Consider the following 21,688-nt stretch of genomic DNA (forward strand, 5'->3'; position numbering starts at 1 on the left):
GTTGTTGTTACATACCTGTTAAATACAGGTAGTGTGTTTGGTGCTGTACAAGATAGACAATATGGCTAGTCCCTGCCCAAGTTAATCTTGCCTCCTGAAGTGCAGCACTGCTGAGGAATTTCTCATTTTGACAACAGAACTCAAACGCTTGACTTGTCAGGGCTGTCAATAATGTCAGGTTGTGAACTGCTTTTTCTTGTTAATAGCAACTGTGCAGCTTAAAGCCACATTAAATGCCAAGCAGCCAGTGCTTAATTTGTAATGAAAGAGGAGCTGGGGATCAAGCAATATTTTTACATTCATAACTGATGCAGCAAGCCCAGAGGTGCTGGGGCTATGAACTGCCAAGCCTAGAGGTGCCGGGGCTCATACGTGGCAAGCCCTGGCACAAATTAAGCACTGGAGGCAGCCATAGATCCTAGCTAGTTAGGAGGGTGTGTATCTGTGTGTGTGTGCTTAGAGTAAGGCTTTATCTTTAGAAGTCTTTATAGGACAGAAATGCTGCGGCTGGTTAAGGGTAAAAATAGTTCTGAGTTTTCAATGGCTGCATTCCATGGCTGGAGCCTGAAATCATGAATCAGGGCTCAACGCTCAGTCTGTGTGAGACCAAGTGTGAGAGCTCTGCAACTGGAGGCAGGAGGGGAGCAGCTAGCTGGGATGAGTCCGACCTCGGCATCACTAATATTTTGGGAGGGACCTGTGCTGCTTGTACAGTCCCAACAAGGTACCGTATGTTAATATCTTGGGTTCTGGCAGTTTATCTAATTGTTTTCCCCTGTATAATTAAAAATGTGCCAAGCCATGCAAAATTTCTTGCTGAAGAGAGAGCGAGATTTTTTTAAAAGTGGTTCTACTGTGTGAATTCATTCTGTCAATGGTCTGTAGCTGTATACGTTAAAGCTGCCTGAGATCTAGGATGTCCTGTATTGATTTGAGGTTTGGTCGCAACTTCTGGCTACTCAATCCCCATCAGAATACAGTGTTGGTCCCAGGATTGTTCCTGGTTCTTTGGAAAAAAATTCTCCTTTTGTGTTTCAGAAATTTTCCAACATGCATGCATATCCCTGCCTGGAACGTACAGGTATTTAAATAATGATTGCTCTCTTTAAGTCATTCTGCTGAGAGTCATTTTAAAAATGTTATCGAGCACATGGATGCTTCATTCATGCATCCTGTCTCAAGACTAGAGCTCGGTGACAGTGAAGCATAGAGTACGTGTGAGTCAATACCAGATCTGACTATTCTGAAAGAGAGAGTAATTATCTACTAAATACACTGTTTCACAGGAAGAATCATTTTGTTCTCCAAGCAAGTTCATTGAGAGGGCCATTAGGATGCTGTCCAGGTTTCAGCCCCAGCATTTTCCCTTTAAAGCTGTTTTCTCTGAGAGGCTTTAACCCTTACATATTTCGTAGGCCCTTGTTAGTAGGACCTTGAGAAAGAAAGTTACCATTTTTTTGGGTAATTCTTGACATGATGCATAAATCGAGTTGTGCGTATGTGTTCTCTGCTGTCATTGCACCTTGGGCAAAGCTGTGCATTACCCACAAGCCTCGCAGCCGTGCACAACCGTGCCAGTGCAGTATCCTCCTGTTCGCTAGCGTCCTGGATACAGCTGTGTTCACCCCCCCCGCCCCGCTACTCATTGGGTGCCCTAAGCTATGCTTGCAATCCAAGAACTGCTGTTTGTCTGTGCTATGCCATCCTGGCACCCTGGGTGCTGCTGCATGGGCGTATCCTATAATATCCTAGCACCCTGACACAGCTGTGTGCCCCTATGCTGCGCCGTCCTGGTGCCCGAGGAGCTGGGGTTGCCACCTCTGAGGCAGAAAAAACTGGAACATCAAGGGTGATCCTTAGCCCATAAAACTGGACCGCTGGCAGTGTGTGCAGAGCACCCTTACAGATTTCACAGGACAGCTGCCTCCAAAAAGGGACGATCCTGGGAAAACTTAGACAGGTGGCATCCCTAAAAGGTACTGGTGTGTGGGTCTATTGTATACTATCCTCGGACCTGTCCTTAACAGAGCTGTGTGCATCTGTGCCATGCTATCTTAGGCCATGTCTACACTCACTGGGCATTGACGCTGCTGCGATCGATGCAGCAGGGGCCGATTTAGCAGGTCTAGTGAAGACCTGCTAAATTGATGGCAGAACACTCTTTGGTACTCCACCGGAACGAGAGAGGTCAGGTAAGTCGACGAGAGAGCATCTCCCATCGATGTAGCACAGTGAAGACACCGCAGTAAGTTGACCTAAGCTACGTCGACTCCAGTTACGTTATTCATATAGCTGAAGTAGTGTAACTTAGGTCGACTTACCCCGGTAGTGTAGACAAGGCCTTAGCAATCGTCACACAGCTCTTTGTGTCTCACTTATTCCTTCCTAGCGCATTGCTTCTCAGGAGCTCTTCTGACACTCCAGGTGCATCATGTTGTTTTCATCTGTAGTTCCCAACTTGTAAGGATGATTTGCAAAAGTAACTGGGAACCGGGAGGTCTGGAAGATAATTCTCACAAGCCAAAACGACTTTTAATGTAAAAAGCATTTTAGTCTAGAACTTGGGTCCCGGGGACCTTTTGGAGTAAAGTTTTAAAAATCAAAGTAGTTCCACTGCAGTACGTAGTCTCTTGTTTGGACCTGGTGAGCAAGGGGTTCAGGTACCTTGGTATGTAAAACAGTAAGCATCTTGGACTATGAGGAGCTAATTGTTTTTATTTGAATCAAGAAGAAAATACAGTAGTGGGAAAATCAGGGTAGTACCTGGGGCTGAAATATTTCACAGCTTCTACTTCTCTTTATCCATAAGACAGGAAAATGGCAGTTCAAAACTACCCTTGGTGGTCATGTTGCTTGCTTGTAGCTTTGCTTGGCCACTGCTCAGAACTGCCTGGCCACCCTGGTTGTATGTGCCAGGAGATGCCAACTCCAATTGCTCAGGGGTTATCAGACTTATTGTCACAGACCCATTTACTGTCAGGCCATGTCCGACTTCGGAATCAGAAGATCTGCTAGGAGATACATAAAATCTTATTATTATTATTCCCCTTTTACAGATGGGGAGAATGAGGCACAGGGAATCTAAATGAGATAGCTAAATGTCACAAGAAGTCAGTAACAGGGACAGGAATAGAATGCAGTAATCCTGCCTCCCAGCGCCCTGCCTAGCCATATGCTTCCCTTTTGAAAAGTTCACTAGGAGTTGAATTTTGCCTAGTGGGTTAGGTTAGTCGTCATCATGCTCTAAAATAGTTTGAGGGATGTTTTAAGAAGTGACATGGCAAAACTGTTGGTGTAAATGTATGAATACCACTATTGAAAATCTCAGCAATGTGCTGCAGTTATTTCCAGTAACTGCAGTTTAAATGTGATACATTTGGCCTACTGCAGATAAAATAAATATATGCGTATGAAGCACCAGAGTGATGGGCCCAGCTACTGTGCATTGTTTGTGTTAGCTGTTAGAGAACCGCAAAACGGGTTTTGTTCAGCTCAGAGATACATCCAAAGGGTCAGATGCTGCTCTGAACTATCCAAACCTCATCATCCTGAAAAACTGAATTGTAGATAAGCCTTAAGTGTGACATGGGTTCAGAATACCCTCTCAGCACCCCCCAGACCCTAAAAAAAAAGCACTTTGGAGATGGTTGAGATCCAGATTCGTGGCCCTGTCCATTTCTATAGTGTATATTGTGTGATTGGGTCTTCTCCAAGAAACTCCACGTTAGCTTGAGATGATCTAAAATGTTCTATTAGGGTTTTGAGACTTGGCGAACTCAAGACTTAGAAATAAGTAGTGTTCAGCCTTGGTCTGATTTTCTTTTTAATTTGGGGGAGTGAATTGGGGAGAGGAGGAGGAAGGGACCCTCCTGCGTGTTGCTGTGTAAAATGAGGCATTTTTGAACAGAGGCCAGCTTCCTTAGTCCTATGGTGATGAAGCGCTGTTGAAGCCCCACGGCAGAACTTGTGTTCACACTCTCAGTGCTGATGCTGCAGTTGGGTATGTGGGTCAGTAGCAGGGAAGAGGTTGGAAGTAGGCACTATCTTTCAGATATATTCAATCGAGGACACTTCTGCCTTATATCTCTTGTACAAGTTAAGGATCCTACGGTGTGTTTGAAAAGAATAGGGAATAATTATCTGCTGGTTTTGTGGCAACCCTTTTGGGTCAATCTATTGGTTGTTATGAATGGAAATGGATAGTTGAAGGTGAGAGGTGAAGCCAGAGCTTACTCGAGAAGGATATTCTCCTTCTCCATATTCCAAAGCGTACATGCTGCCTGCGGGAGTCTTCCTGACCCTAGTGTGTTAGGTAGTTTTTTGCCTGCCACAGTCACAGGGGGATCCACACTGGGTTTTTTCTGTGCCCGTCTAAAGTGGATTCTTGGTGCTTCACTTCTCCTCAGCTTAGAAGTACAGTGGAAACAGCTGCTAGCAAGAGAAGAAGCATAAAAATGAGAAAATAAACAGTATCAAACTGAGACATCAATTGCTCTCCCATCCTCACTGGGAATTCCAGAGCACGTGCTTCCCAGGCTATTTCCAGCGAGCATAGCCCGGCAGAATAGCAAGTCACTGTTACGGATCATGAGCTAAGAAGCCCATAATGTGAGAGATGCATGCACAGTACATTTCTAAATACAAGGCTTGGCACAGCCAATAAGTGGAGGTTCTTGTTCCAAGGTGAGATGCCCAGCAGCTAATATTAAAAAGCAGCAGACTATTTCTTTTCTCATCATGGATAGTTCTCCTTGCTACCCATTGAGTTAATGAAATGTTAAGTTGCAGGAGATGAGCTTTTCTTGAGAGGATGAATAATTAATAATGGTGGTGATTTTGCCAAAGTGAATCAATCACATTTCAAGTTTAAGTTGCAAGCAGAATTGAAAGTTGATCCCCTTTGTGAAAAGCTCATGCAGAATCCTCTCAAAGGGGATGCTCAGTAATTACTTACGCTCCAATCATAAAAGGCCCCATAAAATCGGAAACATGAGCATCATAAATCTAGAAAGCTGGTAGTAAGATAAATAAAATCTTTACAGGGAACTTATAGGATAAGACAATGAAATGCAACTAGCCAAAAGATGTGTGCTCAAGGTGAGACAGAGACAGAGTTGCCACATGTCCACATGTTTTGGCTTTCCCCAAGATCATTTTTTTAGAAGGAGTACTGGGGGCAATTGTCATGTAGTTGGTTTCCATTTTGTTTCCCATCTAGAATGAACCATACAGAGAAGGTATTAGATCAAGCAAACGTAAATAATTAAATATATAAGACCACCTGGTTAGGTTTGTCAGCAGAGATTGAACCCGCAACCTCTAAATTTAAAGCACAAGGCTCTACCACTTGAGCTAAAGGACGAAGTCCATAAGCAGGGTGCAGTTGGAGACAACTGACCTGGGTCAGCCACAGTGTGAACATAGTTTTCTCAAATTAAAGATTGCATACTGGCATTGGGGCAGTGTTACTTTGATAACAACATGCATTTCTGTAATGCATTTCATTGCAAATGATCCCAAAGCACTTTACAGAAAAGATTCTCTTCAACCAGCTGGGAAAAGCATGTTTGAGGTGAACTGTAGCAACTGTTTAAAAGGGTAGATAATAGGCAGGATACAGGAATTGCCATACCAGAGCAGACCAATGGTCCATCGAATCCAGTACCTTCTCCCTGACATTGACCAATACCAGATGCTTAAAAGAAAATCTCAAAATAGACAATTATGGAATATCCTGCTCACAGGGAAAGTTTCTCCCTGACTCATTAGTGGTTGGCTTAAGCGTCAAATGATGGGAGTTTATATCCCTTCCTAAAAACATTTTTAAAATCCTTCCTTATATAACTGGATATTCTCATTATCCATATACATTTCTAATCCTGTTATGAATCTGGCTGAGGTCCAGAGGAAGAAGTGAAGAATACCCTATTCAAGTGAATATGCACATGGAATGCAAGGAAGCAGAATATAGTTTTCTGAGTTTGAATTTGGCCAAGCAATGGGATTGTAGTGCTCTGCTGGTGCAGTGCTTCGGTACTGACTCAGAGGGAAGGGTGACATCTGTTGAATCACCAGTACTCCTTTCTACCACCCACCACCCCATCCTCAGACTTAGCTTATTTACCTGGAGAACTGACAGAACTGCAGCACAAGATGGAAGAGCTACAGCTAATAGGTCCCAAACCTCTTGGGCTAAATCCTGAGCTGTAACCATGGTCTGCTCTAAGCCACCCTTCTACTCCATTGATCCTAGGATTGAGAGAAAGTCATTTCAGCCCCCTCCATAACTTTGCGTAATCTATGGGCTACTTTAAATTATGCCAGCTATAATGGAATGGCCTACTTGGTTCTGCCCCACTGGTTATGGATTGCTGTAGCATAAGGCATTTGGCTACCTCCTCTCCTGTCCCTGGCATGCTCCCTCCTTCCTTTTCCCTGCCCCCGACACTACCCACACCAGATTTGTGCTACCTTTGAATTACCTTATGCAGGAGATTCCCTAACTGTATTTTTGGGGCAATTTTCCAACTACATTGTATAGCATGGTTTCAGAGTAGCAGCTGTGTTAGACTGTATTTGCAAAAAGAAAAGGAGTACTAGTGGCACCTTAGAGACTAACCAATTTATTTGAGCATAAGCTTTCGTGAGCTATAGCTCACTTCATCGGAATGCATCCGATGAAGTGAGCTATAGCTCACGAAAGCTTATGCTCAAATAAATTGGTTAGTCTCTAAGGTGCCACTAGTACTCCTTTTCTTTTTATTGTATAGCATGAGCAGCACAAAAGAACTAGATGAGGAATCAAGAATCTGGCCATTTGTGTTGGATAATGTATGTCTCAGTTCCTGGAAAACTCACTATGAAGGTAAAGAACTAGCATCTTCATTAAATACATCCAGGTGTCCCTTGTGGAAGTGACTAAAGCATACTTATTAGTGCCTTGACTCCGCATGGACAGGCTATTGTATATAATTTAGGATGGGTTCTCCAGTGGCCGTTTTTACTGTAGTTATTCCAAAATCCTGGACAGAATCACAGAAGTCTTTCCTGGACACTACATCTGGGTCTCACTATAATTCCCTCTGAACTTTGGATCTACCTCGCTGAAATGGAGCTTTCCCCAGAAGAATCTGCCATGCAGAAATCTATCTAATCTAATGCATGCTTCCTTTTATTTTAAGGTACTTGTAGATATTGAGTGCAGCACAGCTGGGATGTTGTTCAAGTGAGAGATTTTGCCATTGTGAAATGCTTGTTGAGAGAGATGAGATTACTCTGTTTTCATGCTGTTTTATTTATCATTGTTTTAAATGTAATGTTTCCATTCAAAATTAATGACAGACTTTTTTCTATATTTAAAATGCAAACAAATCCATCCGATTTCCCCATTTCATTAATGAGATTTCTATTAAAACATTTTAAGGTTTTTTTAAGCCTCTCTGAAAATGTTCAATCTTGAGTAAAAATGGTGTTCCAGATGCGAAGAGAAATATGTAATATCACGTATCTGTGGCCATGCCGTCTGCTGTATAGACAGATGCCTTTTAGTTCACCTTGTACATCTGTATCCTTAGCAGCAGGTGCCACTGCCAGACAGCTGATCAATGCTGTTGTGATTTCTGAGAAACACCAAGGACTTTCTTTTTTTATTGCAATGAGAGGGGGGGTTGAAGAGGTGAGCCGGAGAGTAGGGAGGAGATCATGCTGACAAGCAAGCAGGAAAGGTGGACCTTTCAACTCTACTTGTTGAGGAATAAAGACAAAAATAAAGGAAGATGTCCTCCCTGCAGCTTGCTGTAGGAATGGAGTGTGGGACATCGTGTCTCATAAAGAGACAGGAGCACAAGTTCACACTGAAAGGGGCCATCTGGTAGTTGTTATGGAATACGTTTAAGGAAGGAATGGGGGTGAGGAGTGAATAGGGATTTCTCCAGTTGAAATTCTGCCAACTTAATCAGTCTGTCAGCAGAGGTCATACGTTTGAATTCTTTCCTTAGCATGTGTCGTCAGCTTTAAAAACACAACCTGCACTGATTCCCAGACTATATCAGGCAGCTGTACCAGTTTGTCATACTAAGACTTCAGCTATACCACCTGGTGCCTGCTGCCTCCTTTTAGTTATTATCTGGATTTGCATTTCATATCCAATATTTGGTACCTGAAAATGGTGAATTTATCACTTACCATTGAAATACGTAAGAAGTTACTCTAATCAGTGTATACTGGTATACTGAGACAGAGTCCAAAGTCCACCGAGGTCAATGGAAAGAATCCCACTGATTTCAGTGGGCTTTGGATGCAGGCTCTTGATTACAGCATTTTGCTACCAAAGTGATTTCTCATTTGCATTGCTAACCATGTCAACTATATCAAGACATATTAACTTCCAGATATGCCCATCAGAATTGCAAACAACAGCCATCCGACTTTCAATTAAAGGAAAATTGTACATACACTGTGTACAGACTCCACTGTATATGGTATTATTTCTTTATATTTTAAGCTTGATCTCACTTGATTTCCAACAGACAGAGAAAAGAAGACATGTTGGCAGGGACTCTAGACTGCCCTAGAGCTGGTGACTCTCCAGACTACAGTCTTACATTGACAAGGCGAGAGCTTGTAGACCGGGGTCTATGGTGGATTAGATTATGCACAATTGAATGGGAAGCAGTAGTGTCCCATGAGAAACAGAAGCTAATCTTTAAGGCAGGAAGGGAGTGGGTCTAGAGTTCTAGTCATCAGAACCCTGAAGCATATGTACTGGTAGATGGGTGTACAAGTAGCACACACAGCCACTGGTTTATTCCTATCAATGCAGCAACCAGGGTGTGTCTGTCTTTCTCTTTGGATGGGTTGTTGCATTAGGGAGGGAAGTCAGAAAGGGAATGGTGAGTTTCTCAGCCTGATATACAGCTGCTATATCTAGCCCATAAATAATATGCAGTCCTGCTATATAAATAATCTTTACTTTTGTTTTAACTGCTCTTGTCAAAAGGTTGGCCCTGAGAGTGATGTCCTCAAGAGAGGCTGAGATCTCCAGATATGTAAGGTATATGGGCTGATCAGTCAAGAACCCTCTTCCTTGTTTGTTGAAACTCATGACCAGAAATACAGGAAGTGCAATTAAGATACTTAGCCTACAATAAGTGGAATGAAGTTTGGAGGCTTAATTTAAGTTCCCCAAAGAAAAATAAAATAAAATAAACCAACAGCAAAACCCCATCATCTAGTTCACATGAGCCTAGCAGATGTTTGGCACTGTTCAGCATGGCGGACATTCAGTCTGTGCTTATCATAGATCCAGGACTATATGCATCAATGCCACATTCTTCTATTTGCCTTCATCTCAGAGAAACTAATCTTGTCAAGAAAAGGAAAGTGGGAGGGGGGAAATGTATCATTCCAACACATGCCGGATAGTGGTGGTGTGCTTGATAGTTTGTTAGCATGGGTAGGGCTGGAAGAGTGCCTTATATTTTACAGACTGCCTATTACAGATAGGAATTTCAATCTGTCTTATTTTATTTTTTTACATATGTATGAATTGTAGGGCTGTTTTCCTCTGCACACCAGAATCAGGACTGTTTTGCTTCAGAGCCTCTCTCCTTTGTGGGGGGTAACGTCAACAGTTTGTTAACCACGCAGCCATGACTTCTATTTTATCTCAAACAAAGGAGAGAAGGGGAACATTTGGAACAGAATCTGCCTATAAGACAATCTATCCTGCCACTTTAAAATGGTAATGAGAATGTGTGCATTGGCTCTGGAAGTTGGTTTTTCTTTGTCTTCCTCACAAATGAAAGAGTTTGAGTACTGACCATGGAGTAACATTGTGCCAATGTTCACTGACTGACTGACAGCTTTGTTACTCTGCACAATATTTAACTGACCTGCTGAGGTAGGTGGGGTAAATGATAAATCCCTTTATCCTACCACCAGGAATAGACGTGGGAGAGCATGTGTGCAACAGAGCGGGGAGGGCTAGCTCAGTGGTTTGAGCATTGGCCTGCTAAACTCAGGGTTGTGAGTTCAATCCATGTAGGGGGCCATTTAGGGATCTGGGGCAAAAATTGGGGATTGGTCCTGCTTTGAGCAGGGGGTTGGACTAGATGACCTCCTGAGGTCCCTTCCAACCCTGATATTCTATGATTTGAATGGCTTCCTGTGGCTGGGGAGGGGAAATCCATCTATCTTTGGGCTGATTCTAGCTTGAAAGTAAGGAAAAATGTGGAATGTCAATAATGGTCTGGGCAAACTTTGGGATTGCAGAGAGCCCCAAAAGGATATGGTGACAAGAAAGCAAAACATATTGGTCATGTTGAATGCTAAGGCACCAAGGGAGGGAAGGTTTAGTTATAAAAACAAACTTTCAATGGCAAATTAATATTCTGCTACTTTCAATGGAGATTGGAATGGCTGAGTACTGCAGAACTCATGGGTGGAATTTTCATATGCTTTCATCATTCACCTAACTGTGCTCCCATTGAAGTCAAAAGTAAAACTTCATTGACTTGTGGAGCAGAGTTTTACCAATGGCAACAAGTACTTTTGAAAATTCTACTCCATACAAATATTGGTTTATGCCATCTCATAAAAAGGTGGGTGGGCTATACCAGGAATCAGAGTTGGACTAGACAGACCAATTGTACATTCCTCCTATCATGGCTGTGGACGGGGGGAGACTCTGAGTGAATAGGAACAAGTGTAGGACTCTTACATAAAACCAAAAATATACATATATATTTTTGCCCTGAATGCAGGGGACTGGACTAGATGACCCATTGAGGTTCCCCTTCCAGTCCTATACTTCTATGAATCTATGAAATATTTCATCATCATACCCATTTTTTAATGTTTTCCAGGTGGAAAAAGCTCCATTCCCTCATGTTGAACAAAAAGGTTTGACTCTCCAGAAAATTAAACTCTTCACTTCAGTATTGCTGGGGCTGTTGTCAGAGCTAAATGCAGGAGCAAGCTTATGAATATAGTATGTACTGTGTGGGAACTATCCCCATGCCCCCTTTTGGCTTTTCTGCTAATTGCCTAGCCCAGGGAGAGCAGCTAACCAATCAGAACTTCTGAGGGGCAGTGAGGCTGCAGGGGTGGACAGTTTGAGGGCAAGCCTCCATCGCCTATAAGAAGGAGTCTGGTATTAGACAAGCAGGTGAGGTCCTCTAATGTATATGTAAATTAGGTGCAGGCCTTGGACTCCTGGGATGTTACCTATGAAGTCTTCTGTGCCCCAAAGTTTGGAGTGTCTTGTGTTGCGTTAGAAGTACTAAGGCCAAGTTGATCTGAACTACCTAGTTAGTAGCCTCCTGTGTCAGGGCTCTTCATGTTTGTGTTGCATCATAGAATCATAGAATATCAGGGTTGGAAGGGACCCCAGAAGGTCATCTAGTCCAACCCCCTGCTCAAAGCAGGACCAATTCCCAGTTAAATAATCCCAGCCAGGGCTTTGTCAAGCCTGACCTTAAAAACCTCTAAGGAAGGAGATTCTACCACCTCCCTAGGTAACGCATTCCAGTGTTTCACCACCCTCTTAGTGAAAAAGTTTTTCCTAATATCCAATCTAAACCTCCCCCACTGCAACTTGAGACCATTACTCCTCGTTCTGTCATCTGCTACCATTGAGAACAGTCTAGAGCCATCCTCTTTGGAACCCCCTTTCAGGTAGTTGAAAGCAGCTATCAAATCCCCCCTCATTCTTCTCTTCTGCAGACTAAACACCTAAACAGGGTGCTGGAGCAGGAGCACCACATCTGTAAACCTCACACTTCAGTGGGTGCTTGGTTCTTGAGGCTGCCAAGTGAGCCTGTCTGCAGTGATTTGAATGCTTGATTAAAACTTGATTTGATGCTGATACTTGATCTGAATATTCAGCTAAGAATCTGAAGGCTCCTGATGGGCTGACACAAGGGATGATGTGGCAAAAGGGAGAGAGAAGTGCGGGGGGAAAGGCAGCCGTTACATTGCCAGTCTCTCCGCAGCTGCTTGGAATTGCAGCTTAAATTTAGTATCATTTCAAAGCTCAGAATAATCTTGTGCACGACTCTGAGCTTAAGCTCCATTTCCCATGCAGTTGTGAATAATATTGCTTTTTAAAGAGATGTCAGCATATCTGAGGGAATGGAAAGTGAGTTGTACAGAAAGTGCGGAGCTGGAGATGGCCAGGGCTGTGGTAATGTACAAATCTACAGAACAGGAAAAATGTTCTTTTAAAAAATATGATTATCTTTCAAATTTTGACTTTGAGAAATGTTTTAAAGTTCCTGCCTTCATGGCACAATTTCTTGGTAGTGTCTTTCCTATCAGGCTGACTTGTTCTACCAGTGGTTTTTCCACTCTCTTTTTCTTGCTTTCTTGTTTTATGAGTGTAGAAAATAAATAAATGTTTTCGTTTAAAATTAAAGGCACGCTGTTGGAATCAAATCATACATTTATTAAAACACCCCAAAAGCTCTTCCATTCTTGTTACTAATTACATGTCACATTGATAATTGCAAGGGATTTTTTTTTAAATCTAATATTTCTCATGTCCTTTGGATGACAACCTTGGGTCTAATCCTCACTCACATTAATGCCTCCTTTATGATTCTCTTCTGCCATAAAGGGCCTTTAAGAGGGCGGAAAAAGCCCTTTGACAATACCCCCTGCAGACGCTGGTTTTAATTTTGTTTCTAGCCATTTTCACTTTCTAGCTCCCTTGCACTAGTGCAGTGTTGGGCTGCCTCCATCAGAGCAGGAATGTATAGATCCCAATGAAAAACCATTTCCATTGGAAATAAAAAAAAATAATCATGCAAATATTGATCTTGGTCATAAACTTCGCAAAGTTTTGCACTTGCAAAAGCGTGTGTGTTCCTCTTGAACAGATCTGACAGAGCCCCTTTAGAATGGGTATTTCTACATGGATAGCAAAAAATAGGATCCTCAGACCCCCAGATGAAACAAACTGGAGTAAGGGAGGCTGGGAAGTGCATTGGTGAGGAGGGTTTGCCAGGGGAATGAGGAAAAGAAGAGAGGAGTCGGGGGGCTGAGAGTGGGGCAGGAGGCAGTGGGGCTGGTCAGTGGTGGTGGGGTGAGTGGACAGTATTGGCAGAGAGATGGTCTCAATGAGCCGAAAGGTCTCTTCCACCTCTAGCATTTGTGATTCTGCGAATGCACAGTTGGGGAGAAAGAGATTGCACAGAGCAGCTGGGGGAGAGAGGAAGAGACGGAGTGGCCTGCAGTGTGGAGTGCTGTGGTCAGCCCAGAGGACATGTGCTGAGTATGCTCGTCCTCAGTGTGGCACTTGTCCTCCATCTCAACTCTGCGTTTCCCCTCTGGTTTTGCAACCAGATCCCCAGCTCCTGTTTCCTTTATCTGACCAAAACAGAACCCGTTCCCACTTCCCTAGCCCTTCCATGAGCAGGGAGCGTTATACTGCTTGCAGCTGCTAGCTTCACTTTGTGTGTGAAACTGACTTGGCTTTTTCAGCCTGGGCCTCAGTTGCTGATGCTTGCCACCTCCCACTCCAGCATTAGGGGTAGGCTACACAGGCAACTACCTATGGTGCCTAAATTTTAGGGGCAGCTCCCATCTAGCTTGCCCATTCCTCACTAAATTGGGACAACCTAAGGGGAGTCTGCCCTTGTGTAGGTCCTGCCACCTCTACAATACTAGATAACAGCAGCCTGATTGTCATGCACCAACCTTTCCTGGTGCTGAAGAGTGGTTGGGAACTGGCAGCCGGAGGAAACAGATGTTGCCAGAAGAGCCGTGATGGGGAAGAAGACAGTGATGTAAGCTCCTTGTGGCGGAGGCCATCTTTTTGTTTTGTATTTGCGCATCACCTAGAGCAACAGGGCCCTGGTCCATGACTAGGGCTCCTAGGCGCAACTGAAATACAAATAAAAAATAATAAATAAGGCCTGGTTTTGGACTTACTACTCCAAAGAGCCCATGCTGTTGTGAGAAACCTTTCCTGCTCCTTAGCCCGGCACAGTGCTACAAAAACAAATAGCAACCGGATGGAAACGTAGCCAGCTCCGAAGTGGACACTGCCTGGCAAGGCGCTGCTTTCCAAAGGGTTAAGGGAGGAGTGGGCCATTGCATGTGGTGCACCGGTTGTGAGGCATGCAGAATGCTCTGATGATTCGTTATAATGTTGTAGAAAAATCCCAGGCCTTTGGAGCTGATATTAATGAGCAAACAAGTTAGAGACATTACACCTATAAAAGATTTAAACTGTGGGGCTCCTTGCGGTCTTGATGCACCTCAGATCTTTGACTTTTTGAGTTTATGCACCAGGGAGTTTATGCACCTTTGTGAATTAGCTCCTAGGCCTCTGATTTTCACTCTGCTGTGGTTGAAGTACAGTAAGCTGAGTCCAAATTAGCTGCCTGCAAATGGCTAGTGGAAAGGGGCTAAAGCGCCAGTGTGAAATCCTGTAACACCATTAGCAGTGAGCCTGGAGCACCATGTCTAAGCCATTGTGCTGTTCACATCCCAGAGCTTCTGTGAGCCATCCCAGTAACACTCTTAGTCAGGCTTTGCTGTGCGTACTCTAAGGATCAAATCTAACTCAATCAGCCCTGATAGTATGTACTGAAATTTCAGCCAGCAGCACCAGGAGTTGCAGTTTCCCTAGGAACTTGGATATGTGGGCAATGTGGCATTGATGCTTGGGGTAGCATGGGAGGGTATGGGGGTACCATCACGTCTCCCAGATCCTTGTCTCATAACAATAAAGTACAAGAGCCAGGACAAAGAGCGCATTGGTGAGCACCCATTGCAGAGACAAGCCAAGAGTCTATTTTCTTAACTCCGGCCATCTCTCTCCCTCCCTCCGTCCCTATCATGTAGTGAAGGTGGCAGATGGGCTGCCCTGTAGATGACGCACACTCACCTGTGGGAAAGAGGAGCTCCTGCTCTGAGTCCCTGGTGGAAGCACTGCTGCTGCTGGCAGGCTGGCAACTCTGTCTCTTGGCAGTGGGCCTCCGAGAGCAGATGACTTTGTCCTTATTCCTAGTTCCACTTGCCAGGTTCCCTGCTGATTACCAGACTGGTAATGCATGGGGGAGATAACCCTGGTTCACTTGACAGCAATTCACTCTGTCATCAGACAGAAAATACTGGGATGAAATTAACAGAGCCATGAAATCAACTAATTCGATACCGGGTTGAACGGGACTTTTCCCTTGGCAAAAAAATAAAATACAAAATAAAAGTACAGTAGTCATTTCAGCACAGGAACTCTCTCTGTCCCCTTCATGCCTGTGCACAAGCTAAAAGCAGGCAGGGCTCCCCAGTCCTCCCGCTTGCCCATCAACTCTGACACAGGGTTCCCGTTTCTATTCCAGTTTCTAATCAGGGTTCCTGTCTGTGCTCTGCTCCCCTCCCCACCAGCCCCCTTCTCGTCAGCCTCCACGGTAGTGAGGGAACTGCTTGTGCTCCCTTTGCTGAGCTTCATGGGGACTCTAGGATTGTTCCTCTCCCCCTCACCTCAACCCTTGAGCTTGTGAGCAAAACAGATCATGTCATTGTTGCTGGTTGACTGAGGTCCCTTTATGGAAACCTTGTGGAGTTCGTGAGGCCGCACATGGAAAAGAGAAACACAGCTGACTCTTTCCACTCCCTCTTCCCACCTGGTTACCCATTTCACTTGAGCCTAATGATGGCTGTGATCATGCCTCTGAATTACTGCTGATACCAAGAGGTAATTTACCAGGAATCTGGTCCTAACTAACCTGGACTAGATTTATGTGTTTTATCCCACCTGGGCTCTGTGCCTTGGTGCAAAGTTTTCTTGGACATCCAAGAGAGATTTACTGCACCCTACATATGCTGTTGGACTTCAGTGTATGTAGAACCCAAGAAATGCAAGTGCTGTAATCAGTACTATAACCAAGGCGTGATCACATCTCTCTTGCAAGGACAACGTGCATCCTTTATCCCTACCTTCCTGTGGCAAATAGTGCAGGCTGCAGGTTTGTGGTCCATTGCCTTTACAAAACACTGCCTGATAAATGCTTTCCTCCCCACAACCTCTCCCCACCCTGTGAACACAGCATGTGAGAGACATGCTGGCATTTTTCAAAGGGTTTGTACAATATGTGTACAGAGTAATGAACTGTTCCGATCTTGCTGGGTAAATTACCTGGTACAGTGACCATGTAAAGACATGGAACTTAACTAGGATAGCAACACACCAGGGGTTTACTGCATAGTAAGTATAGAAAGAGCCACATTTCTTTTTTCTCCCCCTCTGATTTGGATGAGATTCCAAGATAAACATTTTCTCTGGACTTTTGATTTAAGATACCATTTAGCCAACACTACATTCCTGAAGGAGTTAGCCTTCTCCTCTACCCCACTCAAAGGAGCCACCCTCCAACTCCCACCCAACATACTATATGAGATTCTTCATCTGATATATCAGTGCTGGCTACTTGAACATGACACATACTTGTTCAGTGGCAGCTACTGGCCTGAGTAGCGTTTAGCGAGTTCTTGTCAGAGACCTTTTCTCAGCCAACACTGACAGTGCCTGTGTGTGTATCTGTCCAACTCAGGACTTGATTCACTAGGCATTTGTTCAGAGTAGAAAGGAACAAATGAAGGACATGGCATAAGGGGAGGAATGCAAAACGGTTGTGATGGCGGCATTGGGTGTGATAGGCAACAGCAGAATTCCAGAAAGAGAGATGTTTATAACACAGAATCATAGAAATATAGGACTGGAAGACACCTCAGTAGATCATCTAGTCCAGTCCTCTGCATGGAGGCAGGACTAAGTATTACCTGGACCATCCCTGACAGGTGTTTGTTAAACTGCTCTTAAAAACCTCCAGTGACAGAGATTCCACAATCTCCCTAGGTAATTTGTTCCAGGGCTTAACTACCCTGACAGGAAGTTTTTCCTAATGTAAAATCTAAATCTCCCTTGCTGCAATTTAAGCCCATTACTTCTTGTCTTGTCCTCAGTGGATAATGAGAACAGTTTATCACCCTTTTCTTTATAACAACCTTTTACATACTTGAAGACTGTTATCATGCCTTCGCCCCTGCCTCCCTCAATCTTCTCTTCTGCAGACTAAACAGACTCTTTTTTTCAATGTTTCCTTGTAGGCCATGTTTTCTAGATCTTTAATAATTTTTGTTGCTCTCCTCTGAACTTTATCCAATTTGTCCACGTCTTTCTGAAATATGGTGCCCAGAATTAGACACAATACACCAGTTGAGGTCTTATCAGTGCTCAGTAGAGTGGAAGAATTACTTCTCGTGTCTCGCTTACAACACTTGCACTAATACATCCCATAATGATATTAGCTTTTTTTGCAGCAGTATTACATTGTTGACTCGTATTTAGTTTGTGGTTCACTGTAACGCCCAAATCCTTTTCTGCAGTATTCCTTCCTAGGCAGACATTTCACATTTTGATTTTTGTACAACTGATAATTCCTTCCCAAGTATGTAGTACTTTGCATTTGTGCTTATTGAATTTCATCCTGTTTATTTCAGACCAGTTCTCCAATTTAAGATCATTTTGAGTTCTAATTCTGTCCTCTAATTCTGCAATCCTTTCCAACGTCGTATCATATAAGTGTACTCTCTATGGTTTATGCCATTATCCAAATCATTTGTGAAGATATTGAATAGAACCAGACCCAGGACAGATCCCTGCAGGACCCCACTTGATGTGCTTTTCCAGCTTGACTGGGAACCATCGATAACTACTCTGTAAGTATGTTTTTCCAACCAGTTGTGCATCCCTTATTGTAGGTTTGTCTAGGCTATATTTCCCTAATTTGCTTATAAGGTCATGTGAGACATTTCAAAAGCCTTACTAAAATTGAGATACATCACATCTACAGCTTCTCCCCATCCACAAGGCTTGTTACCTTGTCAAAGAAGGATATCAGAGTGGACTGACATGATTTGACAGCCCAGCTGCTGGCTGCATTATTCTACAAGTCCAAGCCTGGGTGGAAATCTCACAGTGCTTTTACCACCCTCATTGCTGCTGAACTTTAGAAAGACAGCATGATCACAGTCACTTTATTTATATACGCATACCATGCATTGAGAGTTGATGAAGTTGCTAATACAGCGTGGGTGTATTAAAACAGATTTTGCCCTTCTAGTTCTCCATCCTTTAACAGATTGATAGTGGGGTTTATTTTGTTGTTGGGTTATTTTTTAATCATTTGTTGCTGGGTAATTGAGATTCCCTGGTGCTATTAGCAGCAGCAGGATCTTTAGACACAGTGGTGCTGGGAGTTTCACTCCAAATGCCATCCAGGGGCTAGTCTACACTGATAACTTACATTGGCATATTTGCGCCTCTATGGGGTGCAAATTCTACCTCCTCTCGGGGGCATAAACTAGCTATGCTGAAGCACTGCAGCTGCACCCCTGTAGCATTTTAAGTGTAGACATACCCTACATTAGCCCACATTTGCCTACCACATAGCTAGGATTACACGTGATAGAAATTCCCCTGGGCAACAGAATTCCTTTCAGCCAGTAACTTGCTATTTTGGCTCAAAACAAATGTAACAAACCAGCATGATTCCACTCTTGGGACATTGGCTATAATTGGCTCTCTTTAATATACGGTAATAACTGTGAGCTCACAGTGAGCTTGGCCAATATCTACAGAATGCTATTTTATTCCATTACAGTGTGTATTTATATATCGTATATACTGACCATACGATTAATTCCTGTCAGAGAAATCCCAGGGCGTGGGAGTGCTTAGGCTTGGGAAATTGGATATTCTCACCTTTTGTCAGAAATGGTTTGTTTTCCCTCAAGTGTTTTACCAATTCCTTGCAGCTACTGTTGATTTGCTATCTCCACCAAGCTATTTATTGAAGGGTGACATAGACCTGTTACTTTGACCATGACCTTAATTTATTTGTGCATCTGAAAAGAAATGCTATGTCAGAGGTAATGGATAGGCTTAGGGAGCTGCTAATGAGATATGGAGCCTGTCACTTCAGCTGGTTTGACTCTAGCATGGATCAGCAGGGGCTGAAAGTTTTAACATCAGATGACTTTTCAGGAGAGTGTGTAAAGGTAGTCCCATCATAGTAGGGTTAGGGCATGTTAGGAGATGTGGGTTTTTTGGGGTTTTTTTGAACAATGTTATTTAAAGTTAAATGTCCTACTTCAGGTAATACAACAGCAAAGGGAGAATATGTACAGGTACACACAGCTCAGTGTTTTCCTCTTAACGGTCAGGGCATTGCTTCCTCTGGAGTGATTTCCTGAGAGTAAAGTTCTGTAAAGAGAGCAGCCAGCCAGTACTGAGATTCCCCTGGAGCTTGTGTGTCAAGCCAAGCCATGACTTCCTTCAGCAGGTGTTCAGCATGTTCCATCTCCCACTTTAAACTGGACTTGATCTCGCTGACCGTTACATACCTCTTTTTCTTGGCCAGCTGCAAAACCACTGTGTGATCCATGTTCAGTTCAGCTGGTACAGACTGGATCAGATATGTCCCTCCAACAGGAATAATCCCAAAGCCACTGCCCAGAACTTTCAGCTTCTTGATAGCTCGGATGAGATCGTCCTGGCTGACATCCTGGGCAAACTTCCCTCTTCTCTTTAGCGCTTGCTGATGAAGTTCCTCTAGGGTTATGAAACCTCCATTTCTGTGTTTCAGAGCCAGACAAACTTCAATAATCTGAACACCCAGCTCACAGTAGAAGTCTTAGTGGGTAGGGAACTTTCACAGCAATTGCCTTTACCGTATCTATTCTGTGTATAAACATAGAAACCAGTAGGTCCTTATCTGTCTCATGCATTTGCACTATTGCTCTGAGCCAGGTCAGATGACATGGTGGTTAATCACTAGTAGCTGGTCTATGTTAATTTTCCCACTGTTGCTACTGCTGGTAGAGCTTCACTAGTGGCTCTGCAATGTTGAAATTGTGATAAATCTACTAGTCAAGGACTTGGGCTGTCAATCTGTCACTTTTCAACAGTAATACATTCAAATTAAATGTTTACAAATGTTGACTTTTTTTAAAGTATCTGAGACACAGAAAACAGCGGGGAAATGGATTGAAATTCCAGAGGCTGCAGTATCATTGAATTGAGCAAGGGAACACAACAGTGGGACTTTGACTGACTGCTTCTTGTCTACACCACCTAAACTCCATCTGCTGCTCACACACCTGTTATGCCAAAGAAGGGTTTCCCCTTGGCACCAGTTTCCTTGGAACCTAGAAAAGAATGGTCACAGTCTTTGCATGATGACATTGAACCAGTTCAGATTCATCACAGGTAGTTATGAATGGTGAAAAAAAAGAAAAAAAGTGTGGCAATCAGCTGATGCTCTGAAGCATGGGATTTGCTCACCTGCCAGGGTCAGAATACGTACAGAATACACTTGGACATTTGCATTATGGTTTTCTTTCCACTTTCCTTGAAGCAACAGGTAGTTACCAGGCTCCTATGTAGACAAGAAACTTGAGGGATCAGTGGTCTGATCTAGTATGGCAAATCCTACCCACCCAGAGTTAGACAGAGACACCACCACCGTTGGTAACTAACATCTTGCCCCTCTTGGGCTCCTCTCTGTTCAGGATTGTGAGGTCAAGCTCCAGTTACTAATGCACCTAATTAAATATTGCCCTTTGTGTCCCAAACCGGGGTTTCATTTAAAGCACATCCTTTCATAGTCTAAATGTCTGGTGTTTATCCACCATAATCCCTTTGCCCTTTTCTCTGTTTTCATTCCACTCGTTATTTTGGCCATCAGACTTCTACAGCATCTGCCACTCTGTTTCTTCTCATTGATGCTGTTACCAAGCAGATGCTATACTTCCCAGGAATGTGAAAGCATCACCTCTCAGAAGTGCTTATCCAGGGGTATGTCTTTCTGTCGTAGTATTGGAAGGCCCCTCCCAGATGCCACATACCTTCCAAGATGTCTCTTCATGGTGATTACTCTGGGGGGGGGCAGGACATGCTGCACATGTTGCACTGATTTTACAGTAAAAGGTGGTTCTAAAATGTACCAAACTGTATAATGCTTTGGAGCGTGCAGATATACATATAAACACTCATACTCCTAGACCTCCATTTTGCTTCCTTGTAATGGAAAAAGCTTGTGTACTAATGGTAAAATAAGAAAATTCCTACCATGAGCAGGGTGGTGATTGGTGCATTTCCTCACCCTGGCAAATTCTCTTCCTTTCCAAATGCTAAACTCAGAAACGTCACTATGCTCCCACCCTATTGGCTTACACTCTGCCCTGTATTTGAACATAGGGATGCAGAACTGGCTTCCTGCCTACTTCAGTTGCTGTTATAAGCATTTGTTTTAAAAGTCATACATTTCCCCCCGACTCAGATTGTTATTTCTTTAATCGGGGATAATGCTGCAGAAGCAAATGCTGTGAATGACGCAACCTTTTTTAAAGTCACTTTTCTGACTAGAGGATCATCTCCCTCATCAATCAAAAGATAAGCTGGTGGGGTCAGTAAAACTCCTTGCTTTTAACAGTGACCCCATCTGTGTGTGGTGGATATCTATTATTCTCTTCTCCATCAAAGCATAGGGGATTTTTGTAAGTAGTTCCTGCTGGCATCATAGAAGTTGCTTATATAAATCCCCCATGCATTAATGAGACAATAGAACTAAATGACAGAAAAAGCATTTTCTGTGCCTTATGGACTGGTGGAGGCTCG

General features: G+C 43.5%; 1 protein-coding gene across 5 annotated transcripts in view; it reads left to right on the forward strand.

Annotated features, from left to right (window-relative positions):
- The window catches only part of TSPAN4 (tetraspanin 4), a 658,755-nt gene that overhangs the window by 318,755 nt on the left and 318,312 nt on the right, over window positions 1–21,688 (forward strand). Inside the window, exon 1 of one of the 5 annotated variants that reach the window (XM_084632557.1) lies at window positions 17,705–17,727. The exons of the other annotated variants lie outside the window; for them this stretch is intronic. The gene's annotated coding sequence lies outside the window, so the exon portion shown is untranslated. Of the gene's footprint in view, window positions 1–17,704; window positions 17,728–21,688 lie in introns of those variants that run through there. 5 annotated transcript variants of the gene reach the window in all.

This window comes from Lepidochelys olivacea (genome assembly GCF_965140295.1).
Source record: "Lepidochelys olivacea isolate rLepOli2 genome assembly, chromosome: 6".
Lineage (NCBI taxonomy): Eukaryota > Metazoa > Chordata > Testudines > Cheloniidae > Lepidochelys > Lepidochelys olivacea.